General features: G+C 38.1%; 1 long non-coding RNA gene across 1 annotated transcript; it reads left to right on the forward strand.

Annotated features, from left to right (window-relative positions):
- The first annotated feature begins 2514 nt into the window (after positions 1 to 2514).
- LOC126582413 (uncharacterized) lies at positions 2515 to 4032 on the forward strand. Its single transcript, XR_007609515.1, has 3 exons — positions 2515 to 2979; positions 3078 to 3147; positions 3809 to 4032. It is a non-coding gene; the product is annotated as an uncharacterized LOC126582413 (long non-coding RNA).
- Positions 4033 to 5671: the final 1639 nt, after the last annotated feature.

Below are 5671 nucleotides of genomic sequence, written 5' to 3' on the forward strand. Positions count from 1 at the left end.
CCGGCCACCACTTGGACTCCAAGTTGGCACCAATCATTCGAGATGCCTCGATGCGCGTGCTAGAGAATCATAGCGTGGACTCTAGGTGAGTGGGTCTTTTCCTTTTATTATAGGCATATAATTGATAGTTCCACAAACGCTTCTAAAGTTATTTATGCATGTTACCAACAATTAATTCTTGTGAACTACGAATGGCTTAATCCCTGTTTAGGGTACGTAGGCAGTCTAACGAGATGTTAGATGCAGACATACAATAAGTGAGATTAAATAATCGAGACAAAAGCTTTGTTTGGGAAAATGAGCAATGTGAAGGAATCTGGTGAAAAACGTGAGATTTAACCCTATGTGTTTGGGTGAATAAATGTTGGTTATAAATCAACGTGCGAGGAAACAAGAAATTGTGGTTTCATGTTTTATAAATGCCATGCCATAATTAGTTTACATTTTAGTATGTGATTTAGTACAACCTTGCATGGTGTTGCACACCAATGCGAAAGCTAAGGTAAGTTTAGGTGAGTATATAATGCTAGCCATGATTGATGAGATATGAATAAATCGTACAGGTCATTATAGGTGACTCCGACTTATACGCTAGCTATGATTGATGAGATATGAATATGTCATACAAGTCACTATAGGTGACTCCGACTTATACACTAGCCATGATTGATGAGATATGTGATGAGATATGAATGAGTCGTACAGGTCACTATAGGTGACTCCGGCTTACGTGCTAATATGGTTTATTAAGCACATGATTATTTATATTGCTAATGAGTTGCTAAGTAGTATTATACTTCGGGGTTTACCGTTAGTATATTTTTGACTTCATACTTCTACGTAGTATGATTTGCTGGAAACTATACAGGTTTTACAACGAGGGGTTACTACCTTTGATAATGGAAATGACTTTGAAAATCTTTGTTTTGACCACTCACACTTTCTATCATTGCACCCTTCCAGGTTCTAGTAGCAAGGTTCTGTATCGACGAGGACTTGTGGCACTCCCACTTCTAGTGGCTCCTTATGATGGTATAATTATTATCTTTGCTCACTGTACTTGTCTTATGCCCTATATCACGCGTGAAATGGGTCCAGACACGCTCACCGCGCACTTGTGTACTTAGGTACTTTTAGAATTAATTTATTCTCATTTTATACATTATCACACTTGATGGCTTCGTCACCTTCCAAGTGTCGGCCAGCACAGCTCGATTCAGAGTCCTAGTGGACATTCCGGGTCGGAATTTCATTGGTTTGAAACCGGGTCGGGTGTGGTGCACGAGTCCGGTTTGGGTGCTCCTCACCCCTCTTCTTTCTTTCCTTGTTCTCCCCCCCCCCGATTGGCCATTCTTCTTCCTCTCTCCTCTCCCGATTCACCACCATCTCCCCTCCTTTTTTGTCCTGAAACTCTCCCTTCTTTTTGTTGCTGCCATTCGGCAGTTTCTAAATTTTTTTTTTCTCCCACCTTTCCTCCTTAATTAATTAGAGACAACTTTTAATTGTAGCTTTTTCACCTTGATATCTTTTGAATACACAATCTCAACACTCTACAATTAATATAAATTCCAAAAATAATATAATAAATCCTTAATACACATACGTAGTTTGCAATAGTGAAATCCAAGAACGAGATTTCACACGCGCGATGCTGCGGGAATGAAAACTATACAAATTTTTTTGTATATAGTATTATTTAAACACAAAAGATAATACTTGATGTGTGTACATACTATTTACACTATTTACACCATTTAGATACAAAGGATTTGATAAATAATCCTATTGATAACCTCACCATTCTAATTTTTTCCATCTTTCTGTGTGTATACGAGGGTAGACATTCAATCCTCACTTCTTTCTTTTTTGAGAGTTGTGCATACTAATTGGACGAAACCAAGGAATTAGAAGCCTTTCCATACCTTGGCTTATATTTTGAGGGAATTTAATTTGTTCTTGGAAATTGGTAAAAGTGAATGTGGAGGAATAGGGGAAAAGTCCACCGTCTCTCAAGCTCTTCCATTTGAATTGTTGTAAAAGAAACTCTCACATCCATCATTCCCCCTATTTCAATTCAAAAAATTAAAATTAATTTTTTTAAGAAGAAACTCAACAAAAAATCACTAAATAGTTCAATAAATTTGGAATCTTTGTTATTTTCTTGTAGAAAAAAAGGTGGAAACTGTACCTAAGGAACCGAAAGCCAAGTTGTGATGAGAGCAAGGCAGATGGTGCTGCAAATGTTATAGAGGGACAGAATCAAAACCGATAGGATTGAATAAATCAGTCGGAAAACTCAAGATGTGATCAACCTGTTCGTTACCGACCTGCATATAGGGGTGGGCAAACGGTTATAGGAATCGCGGGTTTGGGCAGGTACAGGTCGGTTCCAATTTTTTCATAAGAGAAACAGGGTGGGGTGGACCAGGTCTTTGAAATTTTAGGGACGGGCCAGGTCCAAATGTATAGAAAAATAGGACCCTGAACCGACCTGTTTGTAATTGCAATGGACGGATGAGATTGAAAAGTAAGCTACCATCCGATCTGAACTGTTAGTTTTACCTAGGTTCTTTCTCTCCCGTCTCGGGTCCTCGACTGTCACTGGACTGGACCTCGAACTCAATTCTCTCTCACCGTCAAGCGTGCGTCGTCCCTTCCCCTCCATCATTCTCCGCAAGTCATCTCCTCCACCACCCCGACATCACTGCCTTAGCGAGTCTGGGAACTCGGACGAGAGAGATACAGAGAGAGGACTTGTTTAAGAACTTTTTCCCCATAGAGGACTTCTTAGATCTATACGTACAAGTCTTAGAACTCTTTCCCAGCAAGAGGACTTATCTAAAAACTTCGACGAGAGAGAGAGAGAGAGAGGGTTTTAGAGAGAGAAAGATGGTTAGGGTTCGCGGTGGTGTTCTTCCGGTGCTGCTGGTGCTGGTAGCTTGCTTTGCATTTTAGCAGCTATTTGCTTCCGACGATACGGTAATTCAAATCATCTCATTTGTAATTGCAATTTCATGCTTTGAATCTCATATTTGAATCCTAAATTCTTACCAATTTCGATTAATTTGTGAATTTAGGTATTTTACGATTCGTTTGATGGCACATTTAAAGGCCGATGGATCGTTTCTAGCAAAGAAGAGTACAAAGGTCCGTTCTTTCTTTCTAATTGCACAAATTCATAATTTCTGGATTTCAATGTGGGTTTTCGATTTGAATTGGACTAGAGTTATTCCCTTCAATTGCATAATTTCTAGATCTCATTCTTGTACAAAATATAAGACATCAAATCTGTAATAACTATTATCAATAAGCCCTTTAACACTTTAGTTATAACCTAGTCCTTCCCATCCTTGCAGCCTGCAACATTTGATTTCCCACCCGCAATGGTTGTCACACCTGCAAACAATTTGCATTAGAATTTCAGAAATTGTTACACCTGTTTGGAAAAGCAGAATTGGTATTGACTTTTCATTTTATCAATGAATGATTAGGCTTTTATGTTTTTTGTTATGGTTTGATCCTGTTTCTGCTACAGATTCTTTGTTTCTCTGTTTTGGCTTTCTTTGCAATTCCATGGTGCTGCAGCACAGGATTGTTCAAGGTTTATTTGTAAATGCTTTTGGTGTAAGTGTTTTCAGTATTAGTGTCAAATTTTATAAACAATCCAAGTGTTTGAGACTATTTGTGTAGGAATCACTTATGCTCATTAGTGCTTTTAGTATAAACATGTCCAGTTTCATTACAAAGCCAAGTGCTCATTAGTGTTTGGGCGTTGGATGTCATTTTGATGTTATCCTTTTTCTTACAGATTCAATGAAGAATGATGTTGGACGTTTGATACTTTAATGTCATTGCAGATGTTAATGTGGATGTTATTTCGGTTTTAATGTTTATGTTTATTTTGGATTTGGAATAGCTCCTGTAATCTATCTGTGCAGAAGCTTGAAGCTTGAAGCATCTCTTGTAATTTTTGAAAACGTTTGTGCTGCTGCATGCAGTTTTATAAAAATGTATTTTTGAAAAAAAGAAAAATAGAGTTGGACCCGTGGACCTGCCCCGGACCGGCCGGTTTGAAACGGGCTGGGTTAGGTCCGGTTCCAAAACTCAAAATCTCTTTACCGGGCTTGGCCCATCTTGTTACAGTTTAGAACAGGTAGGGTCAAATTCCTCCAAATTTGGGCTCGGCCCGGCCCATGCCCACCCCTACTTGCATCCACACAAAAACTACACAAAAAAATTGCCAATGAGATTGGATAGCATACCACAATGTCATGAAGCAAAATTAACTTTAATCAAGAAATTAGCCACCTGAAATCTGTCGGACAACTCTCCAACAAACCCAACTTTTTCTGGGTTTATATTTTCTCCCAATCCAAAACGGATTCATCTAAAACACAAAGTCAGACGGGCTAATCCTTTCACTGGACTGTGATTTAACAAAGGTCCACCATCTCTCCAACAGTGCCTCTGCATTGCTACTTGTTTCCTAGGTCTTGAACTGGAAAATCCCCAAACGGCCAAATCCAAATTTTATCATCAATACCAAAATTATAGTAAAAAAAAAATTATTTTTCCGAAACTCTTCTAAAGGGTAGAAAGAGAGAAAGTACAATTTAAGTTCGAAAACCTACAGAGGGGTTTTGGAGGAGAAGCAAAGAGGAGGAAAGGTGTGACCACCATGACAACTCTAGGTTAGTCATCCTGGATTCAGTTTGCAGCATAATTACTACTACTTGCAATGATTCACCTATCATTGTCTGGGGAGCAAAAACCTTGCAAAGACCAACAATCCCAAAAAATTAGTATATATCACTCCTTGCAAAACTCCAAAGTCAGAAAATGAGAAAAATAAAATTTCATAACATTATACCTGAAGAAACCCCAAATTTCCAGTCAAAGGGAAATTAATACAATCTCTGCAAAAAATAATCAGAAGACAAAAACTCAAATCTCAGAAAAAAAAATCAGCAAATTAATCTTATAAATTGTGATTTGGAAGAAATTTTTGGAGGAGGGTAAGATTGAAACGCACTGAGAGGCAAGCCTTGTATTTCTGCAATCCTTGTCCCATTGGCCCTTCACAAACTTCTTCGAGTACGATCCTACCTTTAACTTGATTCGAAGGAAGGGCATTGAATGTTGACTCAACAAAATTTTGCAAGTAATGAAGTTGCGTAATAAATTTCACCTGAGAAGTTAAAGGGCACCAAGGTAAATAAGGAAAATTAAAACCAGTAACCACATCAATATGAATGAGCCTTATGTTTATTCTTTTCACTCAAACATCATTATACCATTACAGAAAATCAGGAATTTGAACATCAGCTCGCGACTTCGCCTTTGATTTGAACTCCACCAACTTCGATGCAGTCCTTGGATACACCCTTGCCTCCTTTGTCGTAGTCGAATTCTTCGCTCACTAGTCAGCTTTTCTAATTTCTACGTAAACCATTGATTCTATTTGGGAAATAAATGGAACCCCTTATGTTTTCTTGGCCATAATGGATATCATCTTTGATGAATATCATCTGTGAGAAAACAATTTGCTTTGTACACATAAGTAACCACACATTAGTAACCGTAAATCGAATTAAAACAATTTGATTAATATCAGTAACCACGACTATAATATCTACAATTTGAACATTTACCTCGATCACAAAGTCTGTAA

Source organism: Malus sylvestris, chromosome 9, assembly GCF_916048215.2.
Source record: "Malus sylvestris chromosome 9, drMalSylv7.2, whole genome shotgun sequence".
Lineage (NCBI taxonomy): Eukaryota > Viridiplantae > Streptophyta > Magnoliopsida > Rosales > Rosaceae > Malus > Malus sylvestris.